The 24,040-nt window shown below is 36.2% G+C and overlaps 1 protein-coding gene across 16 annotated transcripts in view; it reads left to right on the forward strand.

Moving 5' to 3' along the window:
• Positions 1-24,040, forward strand: part of MAP2 (microtubule associated protein 2) — a 291,614-nt gene that overhangs the window by 171,171 nt on the left and 96,403 nt on the right. For all 16 annotated transcript variants that reach the window (XM_037849208.1, XM_037849209.1, XM_037849207.1 and 13 more), the window contains one exon: positions 12,570-12,636. The gene's annotated coding sequence lies outside the window, so the exon portion shown is untranslated. The remainder of the gene's footprint in view (positions 1-12,569; positions 12,637-24,040) is intronic.

A 24,040-nucleotide genomic window follows, 5' to 3' on the forward strand; every position in this document is an offset into this window, starting at 1 on the left:
AAGCAGAGAATATAAAGGAAAACCAAGCAATACATTATATAAAGTGACCCTAAATCCTTCCAGCATGTCTCACCACCCCCAAAAAAATAACGACGATAACAACAGAAACAAGACAGATAAAAGCTCTGTGTAACCCAATAAAGAGGGTAGAAGAAAGTCTGTTGGACTGCTTAAAATATGAGCTTTTACAAGTTTTTTGCCTCAGAAAAAATGACTCTCTGATATGTTTGCTATATCATGTGAATTGGGTTTCATTTCATGCAACACTTTTATTGGACACTAATGATGGAATTATTCAATTAAAAATCCTGACAGTCTACTCTATTTTCAAGGCCTTTACTTGCAAAGAGTTCAAAGTTCTTTGCCAACATAATATAATCAATTCTTACAGTATTTTGAGAGTGACAAAGCCCCACATTTCCTAGTTATTTCTCTAGTTGTACTTAAAATATGTCTGCAATTCAGTTATGAAATAATTAGAATAAGAAATTTAACTTGACTTTTAAGGAGACTTTATTAAAATACCAATGATTTCTTTTCAAGTTATCTTCAGAGATTATTTGGGGTGGGGGGGGAGAGGAAGGATTTTAATTCAAATTATTACAGTATTTTAACTCAAATTATTACAGTATTTTACTTCAAATTATATAAGAGAAATAAATATTCATGTGCATAGTGTTTGAACCAATTCTTCTGGAGATTGTGAGTCAAGAATTTTCCCTGCTTTGTTTTGACTGAGTTTGTCTGCTGCCATTTAGTGGCATAAATGCTATTCCCTGGGGTTCCCGTTGGAAAGTGACTGTGCTATTCAGCAGGCAACTACAACAAGAAATTTGTTAAACAATTAGGAGAACTGTTAAGTAGACATTTATATTTAAACAGAAAATTTAGAGATTATTACATGATGCTACAGATGACCCATAGTTGAGAACATGGTGGGAAATAAATGGTGATTGTCTTTTGTTATTTCATGGGCTCCTTTAAGCCTTAATAGGGATCGTATTAGAACAAGTTTCAAAGGGAATCTTATTTAAGAACAAGGAAGCTTATACCCGCCTTCTGAGAGATAGGGACCCTTATGTTTTTGTCTAACAGTAGAGTTACAGGTGTTTACTTACAAACCACTTAGTAGAAATCTGTATTCCTCATGTCCCACTGTGGTCACTGCATCTCCAAAGAACCAGTAAGCGTACTTTAAAGGCTTGACGCAGGATATGCTATACATGGGGACAGTATATTCAGGTCATGCTACCTAAATAGAGCCACCCAAAACATGAGTTCCATTATCTTTTTTAACTGTTTTTTTCCCTGTTTCTATTAGCTGAATGAGTTTTCTTCTTGTTGAATGACTTTCAGTTTGCAATTGGATTAAACAATCAGATGAATGTGAGATAGAAAAAGTACAATCATATACAAATTATTGTTTTTTAAAATCATGTCCCATAAGGATCCACAGTCCTTCACCAAGAAGATAATTCTAAGATCTCCTTAAACCCAAAGCTTTGCTACGGGGTGAAATAATGCATGACACTAGCTGCAGGCAGGCATCCAAAGCCAAAGCACAGCCTGTTGACCTTCCCAGTATTGGGAAGGTCCCAGACTTGATGAGAGAGGTCAATGGAAGCAGGAGTCTCAAAAATTCTGTTTAAAGACTGTTGACTATTTATTGGCATCGAGTAGCTCTAAAAGCCATTTTCAGAGTGAGTTGAAACCCCATCTCTGAAGCAAACTTTTGTGTTTGCAAATACCAAAGGTAGCTGATGTAGTCCCAGGGGAGTCTAGGGGAACCCAAGCAAAGAACCAGCAACCCTCAGGTTCCTTCCAAACAACAGTAATTGGAGCAGCTGGAATATTCACAGCCTCGTTGGCACACTTGCTGTTTTTTCATCCCTGACTGTAGCTTATTTTCATGTGTTTTTGTATAAATCAGGCACATGTGGCTTGGTTACAGAAAAGGCTACTAGGAGCTCTTAGATCAAAGCCTTTAACGAATGTGCAGTTCCTGGGTTCTCTGGTGACAGGCCACAATTCTGGGGCTGCCTTTCTTTGTCATTCTTCCTCTGTTGATTTCTGCACCCCTCCTTCCTCTATTCCAATTGCACTTCATCTCAGTGGGGTCTGTTTGCCCAAATCTAAACCAATTAAATAAAGCATAATAATAGAACACTCTTCTGAAAAGAGCACAAAGAGGGGAATTGCAAGGCCATGGACAGAATAATAGAAGAGAGGGGAAAACATTTCAAAGAGCTCCCCAGCAGACGAACTGGATCTGCCTCCTCCTTTGCCTCCTATTTTTAGGGAGGCAAACTTTTGTTGTTGTTACCAGCATCTCTGTGCCAAGTTCTTCCCTTTTGTTTGGTGAAATCTTAATGATATATCCTTGTGCATCTTAGTATTTCTCAGATTGCTGATGTGAGAATCATTGTATCATGCATGCATGAATATTGTTACAGAATTTGCAGAACACCTGGGAGTGCTAACATAGCGGATGCAGCTTTTATTTTGATATATTCTCTTAGCCAATAAGTACTTTTCTCACTCAATTAAGAGATCCTCATTTTTTAAAATTGGTTATTACAAGCAATTTCTTTAGTAATAAAATGTTGGCTGCCACTGTTAAGAAAATAACTTGGGGAGGAAAAGAAAATATTTAAAATTAGCATTACAGAAGGGGTAGGGACGGATGCCAACTTAGTCCCCACTGTGCTAATTAAGTTATCAAGCATTGCCTCTTGAACAATATGCAGCAAAAAATGAAAGACCAGAATCTGCTGGAGATCACCCTTAATTGTAAACTCTTCACCGAGACTCCAATGAATCGATGAAATTTTTCTGCTTCTAGAGCTTTTTGCTCTTAGGAATGGTTATAAATACATTTTTCAGATTTCATTTTTCCGAGATAAAGTCAGGTGACTGCAGCACAGCTTGCATTTCCCTCTCTCCAGTGTGTTCCCCTTTCCTGAATGCATGCCTTTCCAAATTATCCTGCAGTCAGAAATAACATCCTCAGAGCTTGTGGGAGCTCAGGCAAAGAACATCATCAGTCATCTGAATTCTGACTTCTTTAGACCACAGCTGGAATTTGAATGCTCATATTGAATTCAAAAAGAGCCTGGTGCTCTGTCACATGGATTTAGCCAAACGCCTCCTCGATGAAATCTCTATGCTGCTACAGGTTAACAGATGGCTCCCAGCAGGTGAACTTGGGGCTGCTAGTGAATAAGATGCTTTCTCACCCTGGCACAATTATTCTGAGACACACAATATGTCTTGTGAACTTGCAAAAGGCATATGGATGCTAAGCAAAACTAAAGAGAATCATTGAAAGCCGGAAACCAAGATTAACATGGACATAGGGCTTCTGCTTAAGTCACTACCTAGTCTCTTCTTGAGGGTATACAGTACTCCTAAAGAATGAAGAAATGCTCTTTGAAGACCGATATTGCCACTTCACAATTATCCACCCTTGTCACAGATATTTTTATTTAATCTTTATAACAATGACACAAGGGAAGTCTCATTAATAATCTCCATTTTACTGATGATAAAACTAAGGATCCAGGTAGTTAGAAGGCCTGTCCAATATTTCACAGCCTCTAAGTTATGGGCCAAGGTTTCAACACAGCTTCTAAATCCAAAATTTGCATTCTTTTTATTTCAAAGATTAATTTAATGCAATCCTAGTCAGAATGGGAAAATAAGCTTATCCTCATTAGGCCATTATTAAGTACCCACTTACAAGTAGGTCATGTATAAGGAAATTCCATTACTTTCAGCAGAGGAGTTCATATACTCAATTTTCTACAATACATGCCTCAATTTTGTATTCATTCAACCAAAAGCTAATGAACAAGTTCTTACTCCCAGACAGAAGGTGTAGTAAATGTGAAAGAAAATGGTCCCTACCCTTCTAGAGTTTACAAATTAGTTAGGGTAAGGTGGGGCAGACCTTAAACAAATAAATAAATAGGCACTGCTAGTGATGGTATAGGGAAATAGAGAGTGATAGGAGTGTAAATTGTAAATACCTCTTTAGAGACAATTTCAGAATATGGCAGCATTTTTTGGAGTTCATTGTATGTACTTCTATACAGCTTTATTTTTTATCCTGCATACATATTTGTTATTAATTCAAAATACTATGAAAAATAATTCATGCATTTAATAGAGATTGATGGCTTCTAGGATTGAACTAAAACAGAAAAAAAAAAGGCAAGGATGTGAATTACTTTTCATTTCAAGAAGGCAATTGTCATTAGCAATACAAGGTGGTTCATTTGAATGCCAAATAAGTGATGGAAATAAAAACCATATATCAGTGAACAGAGACATCCCGGAGGTCACTGGTGAATCTTCATAGAGAAAAGAGTTTCACTTTACCTGTGAGTTGACAAACCTGGAGGAAGGAAGGGAGAGGGGGAGAGAAGAAAGTAAGAAAGAAGAGGACTTTACAAACAGAAGAGAAATGTGAAGTGGAATGAAAAGGGCAATAGTTCCACAAAAGAACTAGTTTAAGAAGATGTGAGGATTTGTGAAGGTGGGAAGTAGGGGATAGAGTTGAAAAACCCGGGTATAGTCTGAGTCCAGAAGCCCTTGAGGTTAGGCCTAGAAATTTAGTTTTTATCATTTTGGCAGAGGAGTTTTGCACAGACGTGTAAAATCATTAGGTGGTATCCTGGCAAGGTAAGTCTTGTGGGCAGCCTGTGAGGCCCTCCCCAGTTTCTTTTCCTTATACCACATGAACTTGTATATTGCATTAATTTATCCTACCATTTTAAAAAGTTTGGTTTTTTATGAAAATCAGAAACAAATGAACAGATGGCTGTCAAGCAGAGAAGTGCTACATTTCTTCGGATTTATTCTGATTCTGAGCCAAAAAAAAAACAACACAGTGTTAATATATAAATAAGTGCAAACACTGATACATATGCCCCATTGCTACCCAAAGTTCTTGATATTGAAGTGCCAATTTGTATGTTATTTATAAAATAAAATGTTTGTTTATATTTATATATGTTCAATCAGAGTCAGCATATGTTAAAAATTTAGCAAAATGAGTTGTTAGCTTTTATCACTGAATACTGTTCTTTTTTTTTTTTTTTTGAACCTTTTCAACAAGGAAGGAATCTAAATATGACCCTATGGTAGCTCTTGGACATCTCATCATCCATCATTTGCCCTTGCAATAGAGATATTTACTGCTCACCAAATATCCATTTATCCTCTACGTTTCTCAAACCCTTGCATTTAGGCAAAGCCGTGTGATTAATTCAGTTGAGTAGGCTGTCAGAAGAAGTGATGCATGTCACTTCTGTGTTAAAGCATCTAAGACCCAGTATGCAGGTGCAGTATTTTTGGAGGCCATGCGTTGATCCTAAGAAAGGATGCTCCTGGATTACTGGGGTCACTTCATGAAGGAGAGGCAGCCTGAAGAGTCAAGCAACTCACATCAGGTTTTGTGAGAGGAGGATATAAAACTTTATTGGATTAAACCTCTGAGATTTAAGCCTGACTTTTCTGACTAATCCAATCCTTTATCTTTCACCTATTTGTTTCCTATTTTTACCCCTTGAATTATGTTGAGATCCTATGGACAAGACTAGATAATTTCTGCTAATTCAGCAAAACCCAGCCTGCTAAGCTTGGGGATGAAAGGAGAGAATTCTTACTGTCTTCCTAGGTTCTCTGGTCAACTAAAAAACACACTTTTTGAATAGGGCTTTTGTTATCTGTCCTCGGTTCTTTCAAGTGCATATTTTGTAATGCTTGCCCTTTGAAAGAAACAAAAGTTCTCCTTAACAGAACTTTGAAATGCCTCAAGAAAAGAAGAATTTCCTTTGAACTGCTCAACTACAGTGCCTTTGGTTCACCATGACTTTCTGCTGCTCACAAATAAGTAGTGATAATGAACTCTTCTAAACATATTAGGGAATAAAAATAGTTTGGTAGCATGTTAGACTAAATGATTCCATGCTGGCATCTTTAAAAGACTGCCTGGGTATGGATATTTTTCCAAGAGTATTAGAAATTCAGTCCTCAATAGCAGAAATCTCGTTATCCTGGACAAGTGCACTAGAGTACATGAACTGTTCAAAATTGTGTAGAGCAGATTGATAGAGCGGATAGAGAAACAATGTTGTTATTGTTTATTTGAGAGCAGACTAATAAGTTAACGCTAGCCATTATGAGGCTGAGCTTACCTTTCAGAAACACCATGCAGGGTCCCAGCAACTTCAAGCATCTCAGTGTTTTGTTTATCTGACAAAGTCTGTCAACACATGAAATTAAATTACCAAATGATAGTTATGCCAAATGTGTTTCAAGGGCTAAATGAAGAGTATATGCTGGCCCAATAATCTAAGGAAGATTTTTTATCTTGATGAGTTTTGCTTAATGAAATGTGAGTTCTTACACTAGTTAAGGGATTCATACCTTGGCTCTGTTTTATCCATGAGATTGTAGCAATCTATCATTGCATACATTCATTATTAGAGCTTGAATGCTATAGGTGACAGCATAATTTGCACATAGATAGGCCAACATGTATTACATGCAGCCTCAGTGCATTATACGTACTTTCTATTTATCTGAGTTATCAGCTGATAAAAGCTGATTTTGTTTATAGCTGAACAAATGTTTATCTTGGGTCCCTCATTGAAGGATTTACTCAATTTGCATTGTCAGTTTACATCCTATTCTCTATCACGTGTAGGCTAGCTTTTAAATGCAGGTGTTGACCAATTGACTAATTTACTGTGTTAGGTGTTATCAGTCATGAGTCTCAACAATGTTCATATCCCACTCTAAGAGGTTTTGGAGAGTGGCATAAGCAAACCCTATACAAATAATGAGGTAGGGAAAATGGGAGGCAGAACTGCAGCTGAGTAAATTTTCAATTTGTTCAAGAAGCTGAGAAGGGTGAAAAATAAATAAATTTACTTAGTATTTCTAGTTAATTGAAAGTTACCATTGTTGGAGTACACTTCTGGGGCGGAAGGGAGGGGGGTGGCTGGGTCATGAATTCCTTATACATGCAATTGTGTCCTCAACCAGAGCTGGAGAGCTAAAACAAACTCTCGATACCTATAAAGGGTTGGTATATGATTAAGAGCCTCAGCCACTTTCCAGCTGTGTGATGCTGGGCAGGGCACTTAAACTCTCTTGGCCTCAGTTTTCTCATCTGTAGAGTGGGGATAATCATAGTTCTCTGCATCAGAGGGTGGTAGTGAGAAATACATGCATTAATATGGAACATTGGCACATAATAAATGCTGTATAGGTATTTACTAATATTATTTTAGGGAAATTGTGGGCATTCTATATATTTACTACTAAAACTGTGTCAAAGTAACTTAATCTTTTTGATATAGAATAAAAATGATCACTTAGAACCACACAGTATGCATTTAATATAAGACTATTCAATTTTATGTGCCTTATGGAATAGGCCAGAGGGATGATGCCTCACCAATATGGACTAACTACAATGTGTAAACTCAGAATTGAATCTTAGAACATAGCCTAACATGGACATAATTATTGTAATAGTCCCTAGATTGTAAGCTCTTACAGCAGTTAACTCTGTCCCTGAATTGTAATGCCTATCTCTAAACTTTGAGATGCTGATCCCCTAGCGTATAACCTGATTGGTCTCTGGAACAATGCATATCTCTGAGACACCTGAAACTCAGAGCTAGAGATCGGCAGATATGAATGTCAGTATTAGTGCATACAGCCACTGTCAAAAAAAAAAAAAAAGCTGAAAAAGAGCCCAGACTTCAATTAGTGATATGAATGAAGCAGGTCTGGTTAAGACCAGGGCAAGCCAGGCCAAAGGGTAAAGGTTGAAACTGACTGTGTTTTAAAACTTCAACTTCCATATGAGACCAAGGGAAGAGATATCTATTTGGTACAGGATCTAAATTTTCTAAACGGTACAACTCTACAGTCGATTTGTTCAAACACCACAGTTGCATGGAACTTTGAATAGGAAGTGAGATACGGTAGGTTAGTATAGGCTGGAGTGAAATAGTGACGCATCCCAGAGTAATCTGGGCAGATAATAAAAAATATATTTACAGCCTTCCCCTCCCCAGCCCTGAGGATCTGGGGGAAGGTGCGGATGTGTTGGACATCCTCACATGGACTGGTGTTGATGTTGTCACAAACATTGGGACTGGCGGTTTGATGTGCTGAGCCCTCGATCCTGGGACTTGCCCTTATGAAGCTCGTTACCACAAAGGAGAGTCTAAACTTGCATGTAATTGTGCCTAAGAGTCTCCCCCTGAGTACCTCTTTGTTGCTCAGATGTGGCCCTCTCTCTCTCTAACTGAGCCATCTCGACAGGTGAACTCGCTGCCCTCCCCCCTACGTGGGACCCGACTCCCAGGGTTGTAAATCTCCCTGGCAATGCAGAATATGACCCGGGGATGAATGTGGACCCAGCATCGTGGGACTGAGAGTATCTTCTTGACCAAAAGGGGGATGCAAAATGAGACGAAATAGTTTCAGTGTCTGAGAGATTTCAAATGGAGTCAAGAGGTCACTCTGGTGGACATTCGTATGCACTAGATAGATAACACCTCTTAGGTTTTAATGTATTAGAATAGCTAGAAGTAAATACCTGAAACTACTAAACTCCAACCCAGCAGTCTGGACTCCTGAAGACAATTATATAATAATGTAGATTACAAGGGGTGACAGTGTGATTGTGAAGACCTTGTGGATCACACCCCCTTAATCTAGTGTATGGATGAGTAGAAAAATGGGGATAAAAGCTAAAGGACAAATGGGGTGGGATGGGGGAGTGATTTGGGTGTTCTTTTTTCACTTTTATTTTTTATTCTTATTCTGGTTCTTTCTGATGTAAGGAAAATGTTCAGAGATAGATTGTGGTGATGAACGCATAACTATGTTATCATACTGTGGACAGTGGATTGTATACCATGGATGATTGTATGGTGTGTGAATGTATTTCAATAAAACTGAATTTAATAAAAAAATAAAAATAAATAAATAAATAAAAAATAAATAAATCACAGATAGCATCTTTCTCTTTCTTATGAAATGAAGTCTAGAAAAAAAGATAGCCATTTAAAACAAACAAAAAATACAAATTCAGTATTATGGGTAAATGGGGCATTGTTATTTTTAGGACTAATTGGCCTTTTGACTCTCAATCTTCTAAATACCATTTCATTTTTAGCCAATATTTTCCCAATTCTTTGAGGATAAAATTATCTTTTAAGTGTTTAGGGCTGGCATTTCAACTTCAATCGTGTATGACTATTCAGTCAATTTTTGGAAAGACTGTGAAAGACAGAGTATTATTAATTTTAATATTGCTTTTAGTATTATTCAAATGATAAGCATATTCTTCTATATGAAGTATCAGCAAATGTTTCCTTTAAAGAGACAGATAGCAAATATTTTCAGCTTTGCAAGCCACATAGTCTCTGTTGCAACCACTCAATTCTGGCATTGTAGCATGAAAGCAGCCATAGACAACATGGAAATGAATGGGCATGACTGTGTGACAATAATACTTTATTAGAAAAGCAGGCAACGTGATGGATGCAGCCACTGAACCATAGTTTGACAACCCATGTTCAATAGAATTCCTTTTTTTTTTTTATTTTCACTAGATAAAAGATACACTCTCATATAATTTGTTTTTGCACACATATACATGTGTATGCATGCAACTTGAAAATTATGAAAATGAAGTCCCAAAATGCAAACAAAAGTGCACTATAAGGAATTTAAGGAAAATGTGGAATTTAAGGAGGAAATAAAGCATGATATGTTATTCAGCATTGAAAGCTGGTCTGCCATTTTATGGGGAATTTTTGTTCTAAAATCAACCTACAAGGTTTAATTTGCTTATAATCAAAATTCTCCTTATAATTTTTTAATAGCCTAAAGTTATGGTGTATACAACTCTGTATAAAGCTAAATATGTATATTTCCAAATTTGAGGAACACTGAGCTATACTAAAGAATATGAAAATAAACTGTGTGTAGAGGTTTGGCAGTCAAACCTTTCGAAGATAAATGTAAAATTGTTAGAAATTCTGGAGGATTCTAATGTGTTTCTACTTGCCTGCACAATTTTCGCTGTTTAATAAACAACAATAAGCCTTTCTGAACTTAATATGCATTAACAGACTTATTTGCTACTCTACGTTGTGTGGTAAGCATCACAGATTAATGGAGCTAATACTTATTAAAGCACTTATTACAGCACCTACCCCAATCAGTGTATGTTGTTTTTGAATATAACTCTTGTCTCTCCATATCCATATGCACATTGTTCTTTGAACGGAGCCACCTGCTTCTTCTTTTTTTTTGAATTTGTATTTCCTGCTAGGCCTTGCAGTAGAGCTAACAGTAACATCTGTAGAGCAACATCTTTCCTGAGGTTATGGTGGGGTCCAGCCTACCAGGGGTGAAATCGCACCGACTCTGGAAAAAATGCATGGAGATACATAGAGGACACACCTAAAGTGAAAGAGCTGGATTTCTAAATGGATGTCAGCTCTGCCCTTTACATTAAGGAGAATCTCTTGTGTATGTGCTCTGAGTACTGAGCATTCTTTGCAGCTTCCCTATAGATGAGCTTGATTACACCTGAATGCCTTATGAGGTAGAAAACAATCCTAGTGCCTTCTGGTAATTCTGTTTATTTGTAGGTGCCATTCAGTAAGAAGTATTCTGCATCTTTCTAAGTGGAATTTATAAGCAGAAATACCAACTTAGAATGACTTTCAGATTTCATAAGGTCAAAATTAGTATAGTACTCTATAGAGAAAATTTAATTGGTTTGTTAATAAAACTCATCTCCAGCCTATGCTTGAGAGAATCAATGGAGACTGGACTAGAGGCTCAGTCCTTTAAAGCTTACTAGATATAATTAACAATTTATCAGAGCTAATATATTCTCTTGGGAGAGAGTATGATTGTCTGCCATTTATTAGCTGAAAACAATTTAAAAATGTATTTTTCCTTGAGTATAATACTTCTGAGGCTTAACTAGAGTGAAACTAAAAAGGGAGAAAAAAGCATTCAACAGTTAGCATTTTTAGGTGTCCTAACACCTGAAATAGTGACTAGCAGGTTGAAAATGCTTAGGCAATATTGCTAAAGAATGTTAAAACCCCCCAAATTAAACATATAAATTTTCTCTTTGGTGACATGTTTCTTAATTTATATCATTGGCTTAAAAATATAAGACTAGCTTATCCTAAGCAAGTACACAAAATTGTTCATTAAGACATTATAATAGTGAAAAATTGGAGTCAATTAATCAAGCAGAGATTAGATAAATAATGTATTATGTATTTAAACAGCGGAATACAATGCAGATATGACATTTAAAATGGTGATGTAGATCTTAATTTAGGGACATAAAAACATTTAGAATCATATATGTGTCCACATATATATACACACACACACATAGTATTTCTTCGTAATACGATTAGAGGTGATTTTCATTTATTTTATATTTTGAGCCATTGGAATCTTTTACATTGAGTTTATATACTTTTATGATCAGAAAAAAATTCATTTTGGAAATAATCATAAGCTGGTGAATTGTTGATGGATTTTATTATGAAAAGTAATAAAATCTCTAGTGAAATGAAGCTTTTAGTCCTGAACTTGAAAAGCAAGGCACTAAGAAGGAGAAATTAGCAAAAGTCAAGTTGACATAAACAGTTATTTTATTTTGTGTTGATGACTCAAATGCATTGTGATGGATGTATTTCAGTTTTTCAGACTGCAGAAGAGACACATTGTCATTAGAATTAGGACTACATCAAAATAATAGTCAGGACCTGGATAAATGAGTTTAACTTACTCAAGAAAGTTAAAAAAGATCCTGATTAAATATTTGTGAAGATAATGTAGCCAGCTCCTGCCAATATTACCAGGCTGGAATGTGGGGTTATTTCTCTTTAAAATCCTTTCAAAGTTTTTCTCAAATACCTTAAATAAACTAGGCTCATAATTCTAAACATTCTCAAGAAAGCACAATGTGCATCAAAGTATACATCATTCTTTTAGGCTGGTGCATTTCAGTAGAAAATGACATACATAATGACCAAACTAGCAATCACTTTTTTTTAATGTGTTTATTTTCTTTCTAAGTAATGTGGTTAAAATACACTTAACATGGTTGGGGTTTGCATGGGCAAGAGAAGATTAAGATTATGTTTTTAAATAGAAGACCAATTAATATTTGAAAAATAACATGTTTTAGCTAGAGTAGTGGATGTTTGATATGACTTTGCAGAGGAAAAGAAGGGTTTGAGTTTTCTGAGCAGAAAATTGAGTGAGCAGAGTTTTGGAAATATAAGAATCAAAAGAGAACGAGAAAGGGAATCACTTTTAGGGCATTTCAGTGGGAAATGTATGACTATAAAGAACCATTATGGACTCTGTCTCAGTCTCATGCATACTCAGAATAAAAAGAGATATCCATGAAAGAATTTTTCACTGTTATATGATGCAGTTGATGAACATGGATCAGAAATTAAAGTATTAATGTTTTAAATTCATTTTTACAGAAAGAAGCCACAGTATATTATTAATCCTTTGAGAATCGACTTTACCATTTACCATTTCCTTGAATAGGTAAGACCATCTTTACTACTAAAATGTTATCCATAATTGTGAAAAATAATTCTTTGCTAACCATTTTGTTATTTTTGTTTTTAAATAAATATCAATTCTGTTTTATAAGGGAGAAATACACTTTTGAATTTTATGGTTAAAAGATTTAGGATTATTAAAATGGCACATTATAGTGTTTGGACTGATTAATAGTAAAAGAACGTAAACACCGCTCTCTGAAATGAGAACTGAACTGAACTTGTCTACCCTGCTTTGGTTAACAATACCATGACGATACCAGTAACACTTGCTCAGCACTTACTACATTCCAGGCACAGTACTACACAACTTACTTTACATAAATTGAATCATTTATTTCTTACAACAGCCCTGCAAAGTAGATACAGATATTGTCCCCATTTTATAGATTAGGGCTTCGAAGCAGAGAGAGAGGAAGCAGAGAGATCAAGTTGTTCAACAAGGTTTGCCTACTTGGGTTCTGGGAGCAGCAGAGATTGCAAAGTGCACCAGCCTTGGCTATTATTTTAAGAGTATTTTCATGTTGTTGTAACACTGTCTACCGATCAGACCCCACCCCCTACATTTTCAGTAGGTTATCTTTAGGTATATTAACCTAGCTAGCATCTATCTGAATGCATGGAAGAAAAAAAAATAATGCATTTATAAAAAGTGTCATAGCAGGCAAACTTTTATGTTAAATTTGTACTTGTTACTTAAAATATAGTGGTATGTATAAATAAAGGATCAGGCATACCTCAGAGATACAGCAGGTTCAGTTCCAGACCACTGCAATAAAGTGAATATTTCAAACAAGTGAGTCACATGATGTTTTTGGTTTCCCAGCGCATATAAAATTTATGTTTACAATATACTGTAGTCTATTGTGTGAAATAGCATTATGTCTAAAAACACAGTGTACAAACCTTATTTTTATTATTTTTATTGCTAAAAAATGCTAACCACCATCTGAGCCTTCAGCAAGTCATAATCTTTTTGCTGGTGGAGAGTCTTGCCTCAATGTTGATGGTGGCTGACTGATCAGGGTGGTGGTTGCTGAATGTTGGGGTGGCTGTGGCAATTTCTTAAAGTAAGACAACAATGAAGTTTGCCAAATTAATTGACTCTTCCTTTTATGAAAGATTTCTCTGTAGCACACAAGGCTGCTCAATAGCATTTTACCCACTATAAAACTTCTTTCATCTTTCCAAATTGTAATCAATCCTCTCAAACCCTGCCAATGCCTTACCAACTAAGTTTATATAATATTCTAAATTCTTTGCTGTCATTTCAACAATGTCCACAGCATTCTTCACTAGGAGTAGATTCCATCTCAAGAAACCACTCTCTTTGCTCATCCATTAAAGTTTTAGCAAGAGATTGTAGCAATTCAGTCCCATCTCAGGCTCCACCTCTAATTCTATCTCCTTTGCTGTTTCCACCACATCTGCAGTTACTCCTTCCAATGAAGTCTTGAACCCCTCATCCATGAGGTTGGAATCAACATCTTCCAAACTCCTGTTAAAGTTTATATTTTGACCTCCTCCCATGAATCATGAATGTTCTTAATGGCATCTAGGTTGGTGAATCCTTTTCAAAAGGTTTTCAATTTATTTTGTCCAGATGCATCAGAGGCATCACTATCCATGGCAGGCTACAGTCTTAGGAAGATGCTTCCCTTCACTTGAACACATAGAGGCCATCATTGTTGAGTTTTAATTGGCCTAATTTCAATACTGTTGTGTCTTAAGGAATAGGGAGGCCTGAGGAGAGGAAGAAAGATGAGGCATGGCCAGTTGGTGGAGCAGTCAGAACACTCAACATTCATTAAGTTTGTCATCTGACATGGGCATGGTTTGTGGCACCCCAGAACAATTAAAATGGTAACATCAAAGATCACTGATCACAGATATAACTGATATCACTGATAACAGATATAACTGATCACTGATAACAGATATAATACTAATGAAAAAGTTTGAAATATTGCAAGAATTAACAAAATGTGACACAAAGCATATGCTGTTGGAAAAATGGGACTGACAGACTTGCTTGACACAGGGTTGCAATTTGTAAAAATTGCAATATCTGCAAAGTGCAATAAAGCATCACTCAATCAAATAAGTTATGCCTATACTTGAGCTTGGTTTATAGGCAGAAACAATATTTTCCTTTGTTTTACATCTTTCTTTAAACTTGAAGTTTGTATGATAAAATCATAATAATATTACAAAAGATTATAAGTGAATGGTTTCTTATTCTAGAAAATGAGGGGTGGATTTGTTATTTCTTTTTATTAGAAATAATGAATATAAAATCTCAAAATTGACCACAGAAATGTTCACTTTACTATTTTTACTTTCTTTATTACTTTATTTTCAATCAAGAACATTTTCAGGATTTTCAAAGGGAAACACAGAAAACATAAATATTTAAGTACCTACCATATGGAATAAATATGTAAGTACCTGCCACATGGAATAAACAAACGCTAATATTCATTTATATTCAAATCTTTTTAAAAGAAATAAAACATCACAAAAGGAACAAAACTCACCCTGTTCATTTTTCTCCTTTATTCCTAAGAGGTGTCAAAATCCTGAAGATCATACAACTTTGATATGTGTGTTCTAATAGTTTTATTGTGTGTATGAAGCAATTTGTCATATAATTATTTACATTTTTAAAGGCTACATAAATGGTGTCATACTGTTGGTCCTTTTTTTCAGCCTGACTTCACCCAACATTATATTTAGAGATTCATCCATCTCTAAATTCAACATGGATTCAACATGGAGATCTGGTTGAATCATTTTAACTGTCGTAAAGTTGACTCACTTTAACTGTTTCAACTCTCTCATGCTTAATATTATTATTATTATTTCCAAATAAATTTCAACAGCTTAAAAATTTAATGCAAAAATGATTTAAACATGGCTTACAAAGCATCTTTGGGGTTTGTGTATAAGGAATCCAGTGTTCTTAATATATGATCACATACTAATCCTGTTTATGTTTTATTTTTTCCTACTTGAAAATCATTTTTAATTGATTGTAAACATCTTGCTAATCTAATGGGACTCATAATTTTCACTGCTTTTGCCCTAACATAATAATTGAAAACTGTGTTATTTCCCTATAGAAGAAACACTATTCCCAAATACTATATAACACTACCTTTGAAATTTAAAAGATACTTAAGGAAAATATTTTTGTTTGGCCAATTGACAATATTCCCTTGGAAAAATCATTAAAAAATAATGAAAATAAAGAAGGAGGTTTTTTTTTTTCTAATTTTACGTAACACTACAGTTAATAATTTCAGAATTTGCTTAAGATAAAAGAAATATCAATACACAGTAGTAAGATCTGTAGGTATAGGATACTTCATAACTATTTTATTTTCCAAGTAAATTGCTACTCTAGCCAAGTGAGGGGAGGGAGAGAAGAAAGAGACCAAGCTTTGCTGAGCAAATATTAGTAAACAGAAGATTTTACTTAAACCCTCACAGGTCAGAAATACATTCTCCCATTTTGCAGAAAAGAAAACAGAAGTCCAGATACATCAGATAACTTGCTCAAGATCCCATAGTGATTGCAGAGCCTGGATCCAGACTTGTCTCTGTCAGGGTCCAAAGCTATAAGTGCTACCAGAAAACGATTTGTAAAAACTTTACTTATTTTACATATAAATGGAAATTTCATTTATTACAATAATATTTATCGGGACCCTTTTATGTAAGTTCGAGATTGATGTTAGAAAAGAAAGGAAGATGCAGTGGCAGCTCGAAAAGGGAAAATAGGCTATTGGGAACAGTGAAGATTCATTCACTGATACAACAAATGTGACTGGTTAATGAGATATAGAAATATTCCACAATGCTATCTTAATACTGTTTACCAAGTGATTACCTTTGTAATCACCTAATTGAGACAGATTAACTTGAAAGGGACAATGAGAGTAAAGAGTCACTGTAGATGGCAAAGTCCTTTGCAATCATTTGCTACTATTACTAATTACTCTATTCAGCAAATTTGAGAATCAAATATTTTAAACCAAATACATGTAATTCTAAATGTAAAGGTTGATATATATATATATATATATATATATATATATATAACCTTCAGATATATATATATATATATCTGAAGGTTAAGAGTCTTACTAATTAATATAAAACTAGCATCTTTCTCACGCAAAGATCCACATAAACATTGTAGTGTAGGGTTAACAGTTTAAGTTTGGTTTGTTTCCAGGCTCTGCCTGGAGACATATTATTTCACTTCCTTAAGCCTCATGGTGGATAATAATAGTAGCAAACTCTTGCCTGTCCAGAATCAGATCGTTGCCCATTACCTCATTGCCCATAACCATTCAAATCCACCTTCTCTCACTGACTACTGCAATCACCCCCCCCCAAGCTCAATCTTGTTTTCCTTGTTTATTCACACAGACATCAGAGTGATCTTTCTAAAAATCACAATCAATTGATATCACTCCCCTGTTCACCAGTCACTGCTTAAAATAAAGTTCACACTCCCCACTGTGGCCAACAAGGTGCTGTATTGGGTGGCATCTACTACCCCCCTGACAGCCCCTCAGCATCATCTCCTACCACTGATGGCAGGGACTCTGTGATGTCTCAGCTGTACCTAGAACATTGTCTATACCTGGGTAGACCCTCAGTAAATACTTTCTGAAGCAATGAGTAGATACGCAAGAGTTACTGAGGAATGATGCAGCTTGATGCTCAGCATAAGCAAGTGATTATTGCTGCCCTTTTAAAGATTCCTTCAGCTTAAAGTAACAGAGTCCATCACTTCTGGTATGTGAAAGAATTGTTTTGTTTTTGATACATGACCTTTAAGCATTGTGAGAAAATTTTATTCTGCTGATTTGTAATTTTGAGTCTTGATTTATAATACCAAAAACTGAAGACAAATTTGGGACAGATTAGCAGGGCAGAAATGAGGGAAACATTTTAAGGGGAGAAATTACAAATATTTTAATTTTATTATTCCATGCAGTCTTTTAACAATAATAACACTAAGATTTGCCACTACCAGATGCTGCTTAGATTTTACTGTGATCTTCACAACAGTTTTATGTTTTATCGTTATTTATAGTTCGGTAAAGTTTATCCTTTAAGACAGTTTTCTGTAAAATAGGTTGATATTTTTTGTTGTGTTTTTAGAATGCTCCTAGGAGCAGCACTTGATGGGTGTTTATATTGTTGACATTATTTGGCAAGAGAAAGTCAGTTAGGACCACAATGCCCCCAATGGTTAAGGAAAAAAGAAAGAAAACCTGGTATTTTCACCATCCTCTTGAAAATAAGTACCTTGAGTTACACTGATTACTCTCTCATCAACATTCAGCCCCTGTGCCAAGGAGTTCTGAGTGAATAATTTTAAAGGCAGATTAAGCATTCTAAAAATAAGTACTATTGGTAAATTAGGACATCGGATGCTCCCTTCATAAAGCCAATCCTACATGGCACTGTCAGGTGGCAGTCATACCAAGACCCCAGGATAAGAATAGGTCCTATTGAGAAAGACTATTCTAGGAGGGAGCTTTTGAAGAGGGATCTCTCATGGTTAACTGGAGACAGAAAGTGGGAGAATTGCCCACATACTCTGGCAGGAGTTAAAATAACAATAACAGTCCTCCTACTTAACAGGTTGAGTCATAGGCACATTCTACTTATTTCTCGGCAATTCCAAGCAGATTGTTTAGGCTGGAATTCTGTAGGCAGAGGTGGGAACCACCTGCTGCAAAAGGCTCTAGTTCTTGTCAGCAGGGTGCTGTTGCAAGTCTGGTCTTTTAACAGTTTGGCCAATTGGCAGTAGAAAATATTTGGTGCTGATGAGCATTTTTTTTCCTAATATTTAGAATAAGAAATTGGTGGTCCAGGTGTAGTTATTATATGTTTAGTTCTTTTACTGGCTATAAGCATAAGCCACTTAAATAAAAGGAGACTTACTGTGGGAGGCCTTAAAATTAAAAGCCAAATCTTGCTGGGATGTTTGCCTTCAAAATAGTCTATAGACCAGTAATAATGGCTTGTTACTCTGGGGTTGGGGTTGAAATTAATAGAAATTTACTTTTTGCTTAAGTAGAAAATGGAAAATTATTGTATGATTGCTGACGTACCTCGTAATCCAAGGGCTGGGAAAGAGACAGGCCCCATGAGGGACTAGAACCAGGAACCAGACAGGTTCTTTCTGGGGTCCCATGACTTTGCCCCCCTGTACTCCCTTTGAATCACCAGGTCTCTTGATGTCTCTTTCATTACATAGAGAGAGATCTCCCTACTACTGTTTATACAAGCACAGCTCTAAGTTTGCCTGCCTATCAGTGCCAGCCTCCTACCATATCAGTATATCAATTTGTACTTCCCAAAGAGTATTACTGCCCCAGCTTGGGTCAGTATCTACTAATGAACTCTTTATCTAATAAACTGTGCCCAGTGGGTAGACCATGTGGTATATACATGGCTGCCAGGGTCCCACACCTCTGGGTGCGTCAAAGAAGAGGTCAGTGGAAGGGGGTCTTTATGCTGAGCAAACACCCTCAAAAGCTATTAAAACTGAAAGGTGCAGTGTGTCCGCTCCCTTAGAAAACTTCTCTTCATTGATAATTGGCACATAAGGAGCCAAAGACTAGGATTTTAAGAGATAAAAAGAGGAGGTTTTGTAGCCGGTCTTCAAGAAAAGATAAATGGGTGATGACTTCTAGTCTGAGTTTTTTCTGTAATTAATATTTTAGGGAATTTTCACTATATATATTTTTCTGATCATTCCTAAATATGTACATTTTATGGCTCTCAGGTTACAAAAGCTTGATTGATATTCTGATTAAGAGAGTACTCTTTTCCATATCTTGGTCATTGTTCTAAAGCTGAGGACATTTATAAGCCTTTGAATGTCCTTTTCTCTCTCTCTTTGCCCCTTGGGACAGAAAGCAGCATTTTGCAACATTAAAGGGAGTTGCTAGTGAAGAAAAGGATCTGTAGAGAACAAAATAACCATGGCAGACAAATCTGGGGATCTAACAAGCAGCTTGAGAGAGTGCTTTGGGTGCATAACTAGCCTTCAGTCTGTAGCTTGCCACATTTTTCAGCAAAAAGAAAGCTTTTGTAAAGATATATTCATCTGTCCCTCTTTTTTATTTATATCATGCAGCATGACTTAGCAAGAGGTGTGGAGGTGTTTGTATGTGTACGTGTGTGTTCACATGCACACCCTAAAACAACTTAGCATTTTGAATAAAAATAGTTCTAAGGAACCCGTTTCCACACTAAGGTAGAAATTTAGCAGAGATGTCATCATGGGTGTTGGATCCTCTAAAGCCTCAGCCCTGTGGTAATTGAAACCAATTTTAGGAGTTGCTTCGCAAGCAGACACTTCAGCTGCTGTCCCTTGGTACTGGCTGTTTCGGGGAGAAGTCAGCTTTCCTTGCAGTGATGAGGGTCCTCTATCCCTCTGAGGAAGGGTGAAGATGATGAAACAGGATGAAGAGACTGAGAGTTGGAGGTGGGGGACAGGAAGAAGACCATGTGTGCAGGTTTCTGTCTTCTACCATCATGGAAAAAGCAGTGCTTCCACATCTTCAGCAGACATCAAACTGTCCTAAGATTCCCTAAAAGTGATTACAAATTCTGTCACCTCATTGACCAGAAAGCAACTGTAACAAGAGGACCAAACAGATGGCTGTGACAATCTTTGTTCCAGCCATACCAGGAAAGCAAGAGGGGCATGAGGAGGCTAATTTAGCAAGAGCAGCAGGGAATGGTCTTTCCTCAAGTTTGCTCTCTCACTTCTCCCACTCCAACAACAACAGGCTGTTCTACTTGCTGTCAAGATTTGCTGTGCAGGCAGTAAATTTGCCATAGTTACTTAAATTTGTTTCATTTAACTGTTACTTACATTAGTCTCATTCTCTCTCTTTTTTTTTAATCTCAGTACATTCTTCTTCAAATCACATATGTTGGTTAGGATTGGTTAATTGCTTTAACAAATCATCTGAGAAATGTATAATAACTTTATTTCTTGCTCACTTAACAGTTTTGGGTGGGTGTTGGGGTTGGCAGATTGTTCCCAGATAGTCATTCAGGGTTCCAGGCTCCTTCCGTGTGTGGCTTTGCCTTGTCATTATCTGTATGCAGCTGGTAAAAAGGCAAAGACTAAGAGCCCATGGAATATGCCCATAAGCTAAACCTGGGAGTGTATATATTGCTTCTGTCCACATTCCATTTTTTTTATCTACATCAATTTTTTAAATGCAATTTTATTGAGATATATTCGTATAACATACAATCCTCCAAGTGTACAGTTACTCATAGTATCATCATACAGTGTGCATTCATCACCACAATCTTTGAACATTTTCATTACTCCAAAAAATAAAAATTAAAATAAAAAAGAACACCCAAACATTCCATTCCCCTCCCCCCTCCATTGCTCATTTACTTATTTACTTTTTTTATTAACATTCATTGATTGTTTTCTAATTTTATCAAAAAATTAAAAAACAAACAATAAAAAATAAAAAAACCACTTCAAATGAAACCAAAGCAAAGGAATAAGAAAAACAAATAACCTAAAATAACTATCTTGCTTCCAACATGTCCTACCCTACCCTAAGAAAATAAATGAACTAAAACCAAACAAAGGAATACAAAAAGCTATTAATCTAAAATAACTACATTGCTGCCAACTTGTTCCTTCCATACCCCCCAAAAATTAACAAACCATAGTCATTCCTGAGCATTCCCATAACTTTAACTTTACCCTCCATAACTTATCTGTTCTTATTAGATTATCATTCTCCTTTCACTATTTGCTGTCTATTACTTTGCCCCTACATCCTACAATATAAACCATTTATTTTACCTTTCTCACAGAGTTCACATTAGTGGTAACATCCAATAGCTCCCCGTTTGTGCCTGGCTTATTTCACTCAGCATTATGTCTTCAAGGTTCATCCATGTTGTCATGTTTCATGACTTCATTCCTTCTTACTGCCAGATAGTATTCCACCGTGTGTATATACCACATTTTGTTTATTCACTCATCTGATGAAGGACATTTGGATTGTTTCCATCTCTTGGCAATTGTGAATAATGCTACTATGAACATTGGTGTGCAGATATCTGTTCATGTCACTGCTTTCAGATCTTCAGGGTATATACCAAGAAGTGAAATTGCTGGATCGAAGCGAAACCCTGTATCTAGTTTCTAAGGAACCGCCAGACTGTCTTCCAGAGTGGCTACACCATTATACAGTCCCACCAGCAATGAATATGAGTTCCAATTTCTCCACAGCCTCTCCAGTATTTGTAGTTTCCTGTTTGTTTAATGGCAGCCAGTCTAATTGGTGTGAGATGGTATCTCATTGTGGTCTTAATTTGCATCTCCCTAACAGCTAGTGAAGATAAGCATTTTTCATGTGTTTTTTGGCCATTAGTATTTCCTCTTCAGAGAACTGTCTTTTATATCTTTTGCCCATTTTATAATTGGGCTGTCTGAACTATTGTCATTGAGTTGTAGGATTTCTTTACGTGCAAGATATCAGTCTTTTGTCAGATACATGGTTTCCAAATATTTTTTCCCATTGAGTTGGCTGCCTCTTCACATTTTTGATGAATTCCTTTGAGGTACACAAGCTTTTCAGTTTGAGGAGTTCCCATTTATCTATTTTTAATTTTGTTGCTTGTGCTTTTGGTGTAAGGTCTAAGAAGTGACCTCCCAATACAAGGTCTTGAAGATGTTTCCCTATATTATCTTCTAGGAGTTTTATGGTACTGTCTCTTTTATTGAGGTCTTTAATCCATTTTGAGTTAATTTTTGTGTAGGGTGCGAGGTAGAGGTCCTCTTTCATTCTCTTGGGTATGGCTATCCAACTCTCACAGCCCCATTTCTTGAATGGACTGTTATGTCCCAGTTCAGTGGTTTTGGAGGTCTTATCAAAGATCAGTTGATTATAGTTCTGGGCGTCTTTCTCTGAACTCTCAATTTGATTCCATTGATCAACATGTCTATCTTTCTGCCAGTACCATGTTGTTTTGACTACTGTGGCTTTATAATAAGCTTCAAAGTCAGGGAATGTAAGACCTCCTGCTTCGTTTTTCTTTTTTGGAATGTTTTTAGCAATTTGAGGCATCTTTCCCTTCCAAATAAATTTGATAACTAGCTTTTCCAGGTCTGCAAAGTAGGTTGTTGGAATTTTGATTGGAATTGCATTGGATCTGTAGATGAGTTTGGGTAGAATTGACATCTTAATGACATTTAGCCTTCCTATCCATGAACATGGAATGTTTTCCCATCTCTTTAGGTCCCTTTTATTTCTTTTAGTAAAGTTATGTATTTTTCTATGTATAGGTCTTTTTCATCCATGGTTAAGTTTATTCCTAGGTACTTGATTTTTTTTAGTTGCTACTGAGAATGGAATCTTTTTCGAGTGTCTCTTCAGTTAGGTCATTTCCATTGTGTAGGAACATTACTGACTTATGTGGAGTAATCTTGTATCCCGCTACTTTGCTAAATTTGCTTGTTAGCTCAAGTAGTTGTGTCATTGATTTCTCAGGGTTTTCCAGATATAAGATCATATCATCTGCAACTAATGACAGTTTTACTTCTTCCTTTCCAATTTGAATGCCTTTTATTTCTTTGTCTTGCCAGATTGCTCTGGCTAGCACTTCTAGCACAATGATAACAGTGGTGACAGCAGGAATCCTTGTCTTGTTCCTGATCTTAGAGGGAAGGCCTTCAGTCTCTCGCCATTGAGTACTATGCTGGCTGTGGGTTTTTCATATATACCCTTTATCATATTGAGGAAGTTTCCTTCAATTCCTACCTTTTGAAGTGTTTTTATCAAAAAAGGATGCTGGATTTTGTCAAATGCTTTTTCAGCATCTATTGAGATGATGATTTGATTTTTCCCTTTTGATTTGTTAAAGTCTTGTATTACACTGATTGATTTGCTTATGTTGAACCATCCTTGCATTCCTGGAATGAACCCCACTTGGTCATGGTGTATGATTTTTCTAATGTGTCTTTGGATTTGATTTGCAAGTGATATGTTGAGAATTTTTGAATCTATATCCATGAGGGAGATTGACCTATAGTGTTCCTTTCTTGTTACCTGGTTTTGGTATTAGATTGATGTTGGCTTCATAAAATGAATTAGGTAGTGTTCCATTTTCTTCAATGTTTTGACAGAGTTTAAGTAAGATTGGTGTCAGTTCTTTTTGGAAAGTTTGGTAGAATTCCCCTGTGAAGTCATCTGGCCCTGGGCATTTATTTGTGGGAAACTTTTTGGTGACTGGTTGGATCTCTTTGCTTGTGATTGGTTTGTTGAGGTCTTCTATTTCTTCTGTGATCAGTCTACATTGTTCATGTG

The sequence above is a fragment of the Choloepus didactylus genome, chromosome 9 (assembly GCF_015220235.1).
Source record: "Choloepus didactylus isolate mChoDid1 chromosome 9, mChoDid1.pri, whole genome shotgun sequence".
NCBI classification, from domain to species: Eukaryota; Metazoa; Chordata; class Mammalia; order Pilosa; family Megalonychidae; genus Choloepus; species Choloepus didactylus.